This window comes from Sarcophilus harrisii, chromosome 1 (assembly GCF_902635505.1).
Source record: "Sarcophilus harrisii chromosome 1, mSarHar1.11, whole genome shotgun sequence".
Classification (NCBI taxonomy): domain Eukaryota; kingdom Metazoa; phylum Chordata; class Mammalia; order Dasyuromorphia; family Dasyuridae; genus Sarcophilus; species Sarcophilus harrisii.
In genome coordinates this window covers 217,497,490-217,510,305 of record NC_045426.1, presented here as the reverse complement: position 1 = coordinate 217,510,305, position 12,816 = coordinate 217,497,490, and the positions used below count along the sequence as shown (strand labels likewise).

Sequence of the window (12,816 nt, the reverse complement as noted above, 5' to 3'; positions counted from 1 at the left end):
TTCCTTGCCCCTCCCAATTATAGTACCTCATTTTAAAATTATATTGACATTATCTGGTATGTATTTTGTATATAATTGTTTGCATGTTGTCTCCCCACTTTATATTGTGAGGTCCATGAGAGCAGAGCCTGGTTTTGCCTGCCTTTATGTACCCAGCACTTAGCATAGTGGCTACAGCGTAAATATATTTAATAAAATGCTTGTCAACTTGATTGACTAGTATAAATTAGTAGTGGAATTTATAAACATGAATTGACAATTTCTTTCAGCTACTGCAGGGTTGGAATTTGGCAAGAATTAGTATTAAGATAAGAAAACAAGGGATTAAGCTCTTACTCTGAACTTCATGAGATAACAAAAACAAAAAAAAGAATCCTTGCCCTCCCGGAGCTTACATTCTATCAGAAAGGAGGAAAGACAATCAGGTTGATACTGAAACTTCTGAAAGATACTTTGAAAAAAATAGACATTCTCTGTGAAGTTCAGATTTTGTTTTGCCAGTGCAAAAGAGCTGAATATTTTTTCCTTTTGATTTAACTTATGAGCTATGATAAGAATTAATTATTTTATCCAATAGCATAATAAGGAATCTTTATGACCAATTCCTTTTTTTTAATGGAAATGGCTGTGTAAAAGAGACACAATTATTTTAAAATATGATGGGATAATTTCTTAGGGAAAAATAAAAAGAATAGCATATATTGTATTTCATGTGGAAATTATAGTCACTTACAAGCAATCAGAATCATATAAATCTTTGGTTCCTGCTTATATGTTGAGGAAAATGTTCTATTCTTAATCCTTTTCTCTGCTACCAGAAAGATTACAAATAAAACTTCCTACCCAGAGTATGGTATATAATAAATCATCTTAACATGCTATTTACAGTAAGAAAAAAATAACTTTTCAGTTTTTTCTACTTCAAATAAGTCCCTTTCAGTCCTATATTAATGCTACATGAATACCTACATCCATGGCCTAAAGTAAAAAACCAACAAAATTTCTGGGACAATGTTATGATATTAGATCTTTGTAAAATGTTTTCTGAATTGTTTTAGCTATGTTGTACAGCAAATAAAAAAGTAAAGAATTTAAACATTGCCTTAAAGTATATGACTTGCATGCCATATTTTAATTTTATATTTGTTTATTATTCTGAGAATTATGGACAAAAATGGGCATATTTTAATACAATTATTCCTACCTTTTGAGTGGGTTATTGTAGCTGTGTTATTTCCAGGTTTGTGCTTTATAAGAGTATTTCATTAAACTAAGCAGAACTTAAGAGAAAAGAAGACAGTGAATTATTTAGAATAGAATAACAGTAAAAATGAAAATCTTGGGATTTGTTTGGTTACATTCATCTTCTGATTTTATAAGTAGTTCTGGTGGGTTTGTATACAGTTTGATACAAAATGTATACATATATTTGAGTACATGGTTTAGGTGTATATATTTTAATGTATATTTAATATATATTAAAATATGTTTTAATCATTAATCAAAAATTAAGATAAAATATACATGGATTCACACACACACATGTGTTTGTGTGTGTTTTTCTCCTTTCTCATCCCCTCCCCCCCACATCCTTTTTCCACGCCCTTCTCATCCCTCTACAGGCTTCAAAGCTTGTGGTCCTTTTCTATCCATGTACTAAAAGGTTTCTTTGTAAACCAGGCCATTTGTCCATCATTGTTTGAGGTCCAAACAGTGGTAAAATACCCTGTCACCGATCCCGAGTGCTGTGAATGGCAGCTCCTCTCTGGACAATTGGTGGAGGGGCCGAGAAATATTCCTGAGAGGATTATTTAACCTTTCAATTTAGAGGGCACAAAGCCTGGCTGATTAATGAACTTTCTGATGGGCGCTGATAAACGGATCTATTTCTTTATTTCCCCTAAAAGTGATTCCTTCTCCTGTCCCATATTACTATAATCTTAAACATAAAATGTGGCAAATAGATTAAAAAACAGCACTAAAGAGTTTATCTGGCTGGCAAACTGAAGGAGCTAAATTAAAATTGGTAATGAAAGCAGTGGCTGAGCCTTGTATATGGTTTTTAAATGCACTGTGTATTTTGAAGAGACTTATTCTCCAGCTTGCCTGGTAATGACTGCTTTGGGTGCACAGTCCGGGGCTGGTTTCTGTTATCCCCCCAAAAAAATGAGTTGTGTTATCTGGATGACTGCAGACACATACGCATCCCCCTTTCTCACTGCATGGGCAGACAAGGTCGATAGCATTACAAGGTATTTGTGGCAGCGCTTGTTTCAGTTTTCAGAGCTGCCAGTTTTCAGCCAGATTTGAATTACAAAAGAAGAAGCTGGCATGAAAATTGAAAGGGTTTATCGGCTAGTCTGAAGCCTCATAGCACATTGCTTATTTATGCAGTCCATTTGCACCAGGAAATATAAAAAGGAAATACATTTTAAAAATAAGGTCATAAAGACCCCAGATATGTTTAAGATGGCAAATAAAATATAGATACCTATAATATCTTTCCAGGAAACGATTTCACTTAATGTTGCATATTACTTAAGAAGAGCATTTATGTTGCTGTCATAAATTTGGCGTTTGTGTCACTATGTAGGTAGTCTCTGGGGGATTAGGAAGGAAGCCTTTGCTAACTTACTTTAAAATTAAAATCGACAGAGGAGAGCTCTGTAGTTTGAGCGCTACATTGGAAATATTTAAATAGGATGGTAAATTAAACTTAAACTAACATTTTTGCATTCCATGTAAAATTAGCTATGGGCCAGTGAGTAAATGCCACCACCTTTGGAGAAAATTGGGATGCTTTTTAAGCCATGAAGATTTTGGAGCATTCAGAGAGTGAATTACTGTTATCCCTACTGTCTTGCATATGTTCATTGTTCTCTTCTTACTGAGATTTTCATTTTTTGTTCTCTTCTACCAAAAAAATTTTAATGTTTAACGTTTCGTTTCCTGCACTGCACATTATTGGATACTTATATTTCATTCTCCCCTAAGTGGTTTTTCAGATTTTGTTTAGTGCTTCAATACTTCAAAAATAAAAATAATAATTATTATTATCTGTATCTTCAAAAGTGAGATTTGTACAGCAATTGATATCTGGTCTGTGTTAGGGGAACATTGTATGATTGAAGATATATACACACACATACACAATCTCACACTGACACCACGTGTATGTATACAAAAGAAGACATATATATTTAGAATGCCATAGCTTGAATAACCCTAATGGGGATCACTATGGTCACTTACAAGTTTTAGCCATTTGGTTTCTAGAACTTGAATCTTCCAAGGAGTACAGGGGGATTTAATTGTATGTGCCAAATATCAAAGCAATAAAATATTTGCTGTATTTAGGATGAATATTTTTATTGAATAGCCCCTAATCAAAAATGAAAAATAAAATTTTGACATTTTTTCCTTTTTTACCAGCAACACCTTTCTGATATTTACATGGTCTTAATTGTCTCATGAATATTTTTAAAAGCAGCCAAAATATCATAAGCTATAGGACTTCTGCGTGTTAATGATGTGCTGTACATTTTTTTCATGAATTTTCATAAGGAATTTGTTCTACGTAGCATGTGTGGCTTAATGATGTAATCACCCGATAGACTAGAAAATGCTCCAAAGGAGACGTTCCAGTCTGTTGTGTACATAATACATGTTTCAGAAATCTGCCTAATTAAGGAATTACCCAATGGATTGAGAGTCTGTAGGGTACATGACATGGTTGTGTTTTTTTTTTTTTTTTTAAATCACACAAAATATTATGTGCGTGACACTGGTACAATGGCTCTCAACAGAAGGTTTTGATATATGGAGAAAATGATGTGTAAAGTCCACTGGAACATAACTGTTTGGGTTTTTTTCTGAGAAGAAAATTGAAACTTTAGCACCGTCCACAGCTTGTACTAATTAAAAAAATGTAAAACAGAGGAAATTATTATTATTTTCCAGATAAAGACATGTACAAAAGGTAAAGACTTTGTCCAAAAGCAACTGAAAAAATTGACCTAAAAGACAGAGTTCCTTGCTTCCAGCTAAGTATAAGCCCAGCCACTCTTTTTTTTTTTTTCCAACAATTATTGGGACTAAAACCCTACAGTAGGAAGGAAATTTAAAATAAAACTGAGATATCTTTTAGTTTTTCTTTGTCCTCTTTACAACCCACAAAAATGGTTTTGGTGGACCATTGTTCTTTATTTTTTCCATATTAAGAATGAATTACCTTCTGAAGTTTGCCCTTCTTTAGCTTCTCACTAGTGAAGTGTGAGGACAATTCTAAATTTATTTTTCACAAAACCAGTAAAATATGTAGAAAGTGTGACCAGTCTTGTATAGTCCAGGAAAAAAAGCAATATTCTTTGTTAGAAACAAAATGTATAGATTATAAATATAAGCTAAAAACTATAAGAAAATTTGTGTCTGAGACCTTCATTAATAGCTAGTGGCAGTTGCAACTCTTTATATTCAGTTGTCAAAACCATGTCAGTAGCTTGTTTTCAGCTTTTAGTTTGGAGTGGCTCAGTAAAACTAGTTGGATCAGATGTTTTTAAATATTTGCATTTTATGTCATATAGCAGATGACGCTAGAAAATTAAATTGATTTAGAACATTGAAATAATAAGGCAGTCACTTTTAGGCATGAAAATCATACCTATTTAAGAATGTGGGTACTTTGCATGGTAACAAGTTTAGAAAACAGCTAAGCTCAACTGTAATTTAAACTTTGTATCATAACATCACACTTAATATATAATTTATGTTGTGTAAAACATTCAGATCTTAGTTTTTGTTTTTTTCTATTTGCATTTTTGCATATAAAAACTTGGTTAATTAATAAAAACATAAAGTCTAATCTTTAAACCATATGAATGAATGTAAAAATAAATCTGTTTTGTGTTCTTCAGAGTAGAAAATTTTCTTTAATTAGTGAAATTGATTGCATATCCTAGGTAATAATGAGCTTCAACTAGATGCAAGGCCTCATTGGATCATAGTCAGTTTAGATAAGGGCATCTCAAGGTCACAGAGGGAGCTGCCCAGCAGGTTCATTTACATAAAAAATTACTGTTCGAAATAGGACACTGAGGCAGCCCTGACGTTTTGGTCTCTTGGTCTTTGTCATGGAGATTCCTAGTTGAGGAGGGAGGAAGGCCACTGTCCCAGATAATGATTAACTGTTTTAATGGCATTCATTCATTCATTCGGCACTAACTACTCATGCAGAAAAAGGGGTTATGTAAAATGACATTAGAAGAAAATCATTTCTAATCGTTGCATCGGGCTGCACTTTGAGGAGACATTAGAAGTAAATCCGTGGCGTAGTAGGCTTATGCTTTATCTTCTGATATTTACTGAGTTTACTGGGGCATGAAAAGCTTTCAGCAAGAATAGCAGATGGGGATGGACCTTTCATAGGTAATACTATCTACCCAGTTATTACTTCTATATATTGATAGTAAAGTAATCTCCAAGATATCACCCTACAAATAAAGATTATTTAAATGTTTGTAACCCCCTCCCAAAAAAATTAAGACAATAAGACACCTACTTCCATAAATACTTCATTTGGTACCCACTCTCACTAGGTAATATTCTTTAGATATACTCTTTGAATCTATTTTTTTTAATGTTCCCTTGCATTTAACTTTTATAAGGTGTAGACATGTATAATTATAGTCTGAACTGGAACTAATGAATTTAAACATCCCCCTGTAAATTGGACATGTTTTGTTAATTAAAAATAAAGACATAGCCCTAAGACAGAAGTATAAAGTCACACAAACTTATATTTCAAAGACATTCAGTAAGCCTGAGGAGTCTTGTTACAACATAGTACGAGAACTTGTCCACTGAAAATCATTACTGAGTTTTCAATACTGTATTCTAATACGGAGATGTTCTCTAATTAGGTGAGATCTATCCTGATTTCATTTCATTCTCATTGAGTGTCTAGTGCATGATAGTTTATTAAAAAGAGAGCATGGAGATAGCATTTGTCATGTCATTTACTAATTAATTATTGTGAAACAGTTTGGAAGCTCATAGCATAATATAAATACTGCTGCTATTTTTTTTTTATTAGCAATAATGGAAGTTTTTCACTGGTAACATTATTCAGATGAATGAACATCCAAATGTTTGCATTTCATCTAGGGGCATATATAAACAATGATGTTAAACTTGAGGTTTTGGACCAAATCACCCTTTGTAAATAACAGGTATAACATATACTAACATACTTGCAAACCTTTAGCAAAGGGTATTTTTATGGCTGATACTATACAACTGACTTTCTGTTGACACTGAGTATTACATGTTTATTTAAGATTTTCTTAATATATAAACTACATTCTAGGAATGTTGAGTGCTTGTTGAAGTACATTATTGATCTGTTCAGATCATTTTGTATACAAAACCAGTTATTTCTTAAAAAGTTCTAGGGACCTGAAAGAGTTAATGCAGTATTCCAGAGCACCCTATTTGTTTTGTAAATGTAGTGAAGATATCAGAGTATTGAGTGTATTGTCTACTGCCAGTTCTTTCTTGCACCCCAACACATTTCCTGGTCACAAAAATCTTTCCTTTCTTTCTTTCATATTCCTCAACTGAACAAGCTTACCAAGCATATGTTTATATAATGCTTGCTAGTTACTTTGTATATTCTTCACAAAGTGAACATAGACATTTGGGAGTGGGCATGGACTGAAAATAGAAGTTTTGAAAGAAGGCATTAGGGAGGCTGTCACTTATTTAGGAAGATAATTGCTAAATTAGTAAGAGCAAAGCTGCAAAGACCAGGTAAGAATGGAAATTTCCCCCCATTCGTGTCCTTTTAATAAACTTCTAAAAGGGTTTATGTGAATCCAACTTTCCATCTGTTGGTTAGGTACCTAGTTTTATAAAATAATAAACATAGCCATCAAACATAAACTCTTCTAGATAGAAATTCTAAGGACTTTCCACCACTATCTTTTTTTTTTGTTCAGAAAAGTAGCATTCCAAGTTGTTAGGAATTACTAATAGAAAAGTTATAAGATGAACTACAGACTTTACTCTCTGCAGTTAGATATTTCTATAATCATTATATCATACACATTTAAAATTTAATTAAAATTTTAAATTATACAAAAGTAATCTTGTGTGAGAAAAAACTAAGCCACTATTTTGCATCAGGAAGGATAACTGACTTTTGAATCAAACTTATATCAAAAATCCTTCAGTGGTATGAGTCTCACCAAAATCAATCAGTTTTCCCAAAAGATCTTTTTTGCAATTAGTTAATCTAAACCTTGATTTTTTTTTATATATCTCTAAAACAAGTGTTGGATTTAATGATATTTCTAAGTTCCCACCTTCTAATTTTCTGTGATTTTAATTGAGAAAGTTATGGTGATATATTAAACATATGAGTTGAAATATTTCATTTAGTCAGTTAATGAATATTTCTGCATAATTACTGAGTTGGATAAAGCATTTCATCAGCATTTAAGAATTTAAGAAACTAACTGCAAATCAGGTGTTTTAATTCTTTTCAATAAAACGAACACCAATAGGTTTGTGATAGTTTTTCAGAAGTGTTCTATTATCATCTTCTCTTGTGCACATTTTAAGATCATATAAGATTCTTTATAGAGTAGTAGTAGAAAATTTTATTCAATAAATCTTCTGATTATCAATATCAAGTGAGGCATAAAACAGGAGACTATATGGTCACCCAAAAGGTTTATCAATTTTCTGGTAGATATCCAGCATGGAATCCAAATAGAAGAGTATTTCTTTCTTTCTTTCTTTTTTTATTATTATAGTTTTTTATTTACAAAATAGATGCATGGGTAATTTTTCAGCATTGACAATTGCAAAACCTTTTGTTCCAATTATACCCCTTCTTCTCCCCACCCCCTCCCTCAGATGGCAGGTTGACCAATACATGTTAAATATATTAAAGTATAAATTAAATACAATATAAATATACATATCCATGCAGTTATTTTGCTGCACAAGAATTGGATTTTGAAATGACATACAATTAACCTATGAAGGAAAGCAAAAATGCAGGCGGACAAAAATAGAGGGATTGGGAATTCTATGTAGTGGTTCATACTCATTTCCCAGAGTTCGTTTGCTGGGTGTAGCTGGTTCTATTCATTACTGCACTATTGGAACTGATTTGGTTCATCTCATTGTTGGAGATGGCCACGTCCATCAGAATTGATCATCATCTAGTATGGTTGTTGAAGTATATAATGATCTCCTGGTCCTGCTCATTTCACTCAGCATCAGTTCGTGTAAGTCTCTCCAGGCCTTTCTGAAATCATCCTGTTGGTCATTTCTTATAGAACAATAATATTCCATAACATTCATATACCACAACTTATTCAGCCATTCTCCAATTGATGGGCATCCATTCAATTTCCAGTTTCTAGCCACCTCAAAGAGGGCTGCCACAAACATTTTTGTACACACAAGTCCCTTTCCCTAGAAGAGTATTTCTTAAAAATGATGACTTCTTCCATATATTCTGTCTACAGATGAAAGATACTGTCCTAATTGTATCAAGTATTGGATTTAGTGAGCTTCATATCCAATCAGAACTATCCAACTTGACAATTCACACAGGAAAAACCAAGTAGATAAAAAATGCCTGTTATCTAGACTATATAATACATGCTGTATTTTTATGGGCCAGAACTCTGAATTTGAAACCAAGGATTCTTACAAGGTACTAAATCAGTGGAATTGATAGAGACAATAATTATCTAATTTAGCATGGTTCAGTATGATTGATTTAATCCTACAAGGAAATGTTATGGGCCAGAACTTGAAACAAGGTACTAAGTGGAATTGAGGAGACAGTGGTTAAATCTAGTTTAGCATTGATTTAATCCTACAACAAATAATGGTTTCCTAGTGATATAATGATTGGTGTATCCTGCATTTTTGATTTCCTTCACAAGCTAATTGTACAATAATTCAGAGTCTGATTCTTTTTTGTACAGCAAAATAATGTTTTGGTCATGTATACTTATTATGTATCTAAGTTATATTTTAATATATTTAACATCTACTGGTCATCCTGCCATTTAGAGGGGTGGGTAAGAGGTGAAAATTGGAACAAGAGGTTTGGCAATTGTTAATGCTGTAAAGTTACCCATGTATATATCCTGTAAATAAAAGGCTATTAAATTAAAAAAAAAAAAATAATGATTGGTGTATACTCAGTGTAGAGGATATAAGCTAGAAATTCTCAGGACCAGAAGAGACAAGGGGACAGAAAACTGGAGATCGAAGGCTGGAGCACAAGCACAAGCCCTTCGACTCAGAGAGATTCATCCCATCTCACACCGCTGTGGTGGTAGGCTCTCCTCCTTTACTTCTCCACTGAAACCAAGACTCCAGAAGGCCTCCAGAAAACTAGCCAAGCCCCAAGTGAAGGAGACAAGACTTTTTTTTTTTTTTAATTTAATAGCCTTTTATTTACAGGTTATATGCATGGGTAACTTTACAGCGTTAACAATTGCCAAACCTCTTGTTCCAATTTTTCACCTCTTATACCCCACCCCCTTCCCCAGATGGCAGGATGACCAATAGATGCTAAATATATTAAAATATAAATTAGATACACAATAAGTATACATGACCAAACTGTTATTTTGCTGTACAAAAAGAATCAGACTCTGAAATATTGTACAATTAGCTTGTGAAGGAAGTCAAAAATGCAAGTGGGCATAAATATAGGGATTGGGAATTCAATGTAATGGTTTTTAGTCATCTCCCAGAGTTCTTTCTCTGGGTGTAGCTGATTCAGTTCATTACTGCTCCATTGGAAATGATTTGGTTGATCTCATTGCTGAGGATGGCCAGGTCCATCAGAACTGGTCATCATATAGTATTGTTGTTGAAGTATATAATGATAGGAGACAAGACTTTAAAAAAGACAAATAAAGGATTTGGACTTAACACCTGGCTACTCGTGTGGTGATTACTGAACTTAAATGAAGGCTGCTCCCAGAGACCCCAAGAAAACCTCAACAGAGAACATTACATTTTAGAGAGATTACACTGTATGAACATCCATCCAGCACATTTAATGGACCTGTTACAGAACAGCTTTAAAGCTGTTCTTATACAGATGCATGCAAATGGACAATGTCCAGCAAGCAGTGGAAGAAGAAAGTTAACTATTGTATGTGGAAGATTGTTCACAGCTTTCAATGATCCCAAATTGCTGTCTGAAGCAAGCATCTTCCTTGCTTTTTTTTTTTGCTGCAGCTTCTAGTGATATTTTATGGCTGCTGATCATATATGACAAAGCACAGTAGAGAAGATGATAGGACAAAAAATCTGTAATTAATTACAGAGAAAATTTGCATATAAAAATTGGTATAAAAATATCTGGGGTTTTTTTTGTTTGTTTGTTTTTTGATCCTTGCAGTGCTGCAGATTGCAATTCGCCAATATCCATATGTTCCCATTAATCCTCCTTAAGCAATCCATTTAACTTTCTGGAGTTTTCTCTTAAATTGTTATTTAGTTGGTGGAGTACAGACAATATGAAAATTGTATTATTCTTAGCATCCTTGGCTTCCTTTGCCAACACTGTACTACCATCATTGCAAAAATAGATTGATTGAGGACCACATGGCATCTTTATTTTATTGGTTTCATTGACCAAAGAATTTTTTTTTTTTTGTCAAATAGCCAGTTTCTGCTGATGAGCCTCTTCAAATACATTAGTTTGAAATACCTTCCAGAAGAGAAAAAACTTCCATCGCTTACACTCCCTAGCATAACCTTCAAGAACCTGCAGATGCCTTCACACAAAATAAAGCAATCAGAATGATAGTTTTCTAAAAGGTACCATCCAGCAAACATGATCAGGAAAGGAAGCGAGCTGGATACATAAAAAGTGCAGCAAATAACAGATGGACAGATGAGGCCTGCACTAGTATGCACATACTGTACAAAACAGCCAGAAGAAGTCCTCCAGCACATTTAATTCCCTTATGGAGAATTTATGTCAGCTTTAAAAGGATGTCAGTCCCTTGCTTAGGAAGTATTTTGATTTCCCATTTGCTTCTTGGCTAAAATACATATATCTCTACCTGGCATGGCATGTAGGATTTCAGAAAGACCTGGAGAGACTTACATGAACTGATGCTGAGTGAAATGAGCAGAACCAGGCAACAGCAAGATTATACAATGATCAATTCTGATGAACATGTCTCTTTTCAACAATGAGGTGATTCAGGCCAGTTCCAGTGATCTTGTGATGAAGAGAGCCATTTACACCCAAAGAGAGGACTGTGAGAATTGAATGTGGATCACAACATAACATTTTTACTCTTTTTGTTGTTATTCATTTGCATTGTTTTCTTACTCATTTTCTTTCCTTTTTGATCTGATCTTTCCTGTTCAGCAAGAGATAACTTTATAATAAATATGTATGCATATGTTGGATTTAACAATATTTTTAACATGTTACACATATATTGGACTACTTGCCATCTAGCGGTGGGGGGTGGGGAGGAGAAATTGGAATACAAGGTTTTTCAAGGGTTAATGTTGAAGAATTATCCATGTATATGTTTTGAAAAATAAAAAACTTTAGTAAAGAAAAAAATTTAAATAATGTAGCATTTGATGCATATGGGCTTATTATTGGTATGTATCTTCGTTATGGTACCTTTTTATCATAGTGAAGCTTTCTTGTTTAATCTCTTTTAATTAAATTTATCTCAGCTTAAAACAAACAAACAAACAAAAAAGAACTAGCTCAAACACATTTCCCTTAAGATGCCTTCCCCTGTTTCCTTCAAATTATTAGTGACTCCACCCCAACAAAAAAAAGCCACTTGTTGATGTATCCTATATCTATTTATCTATAAACCCAAGGAGGATATAAACTCTTTGAAGGCAGCAACTGTTGAGTGACTTGCCCAGGGTCACACAGCCAGGACGTGTGAAATGTCTGAGATCAGATTTGAACTCAGTTCCTCCTGACTTCAGCACTGGTGCTCTATCCACTGTGCCACCTAGCTGCCCCAACTGTCTCACTTTTATATATGTATCTCTAAAACCTAGCACAATGCCTGGCACATAATGGACAATCTAATAAATCTAATAAACTGTTCAGCCAGTTCTCTTCTCCCCACCCTCTCCCCATATAGCAAGTAATCCAGTACATGTTAAACATGTGCATTTCTTCTATACATATTTCCACAATTATCATGTTGCACAAAAAAAATCTGATCAAAAAGGATAAAATGAGAAAGAAAACAAAATGCAAGCAAACGACAATAAAAAGAGTGAAAATACTATGTTGTGATCCACATTCAATCCCCATAGTCTCTTTCCAGATGGAAATGGCTCTCTGTAATGTTCGGGCTAGCTTTCTGGAGGTCCTCCAGAAGAGCCTTGGTCTCAGCAGGATAGACACCATAAGAATGGACAAGAATAGAGTCCAAAGTCTTTATTGTCTCTTACACAGTCTGTGTCTGTCATAGTCTGACCCAGTCTCCTCCGGCAGTCTGCCAGTCTGACTGCAGGCTGACTTCCACAGATCTTATACACCCTATTACAATTACATCATTACAGCATACTGAATATATGTGAACTAGACAACTATTACATCACTATGCTAAGTACTAAGTATATGTAAACTAGATAACCATTGTCTCATCAATTCCTCTGAGTTAACACCTTATTTCAAGTATATTTCTTTCAAGTATATGTCTCCAGAGTTCTGGCTCTCTATAGCTCTCTCCATCACAAGACCATTAGAACTGTCCTGAATCACCTTGCTGTTGA

General features: G+C 33.9%; 1 protein-coding gene across 5 annotated transcripts in view; it reads left to right on the top strand.

Annotated features, from left to right (window-relative positions):
- ZCCHC7 (zinc finger CCHC-type containing 7) overlaps nucleotides 1-12,816 on the top strand; it is a 272,764-nt gene that overhangs the window by 246,999 nt on the left and 12,949 nt on the right. The window lies entirely within an intron of this gene.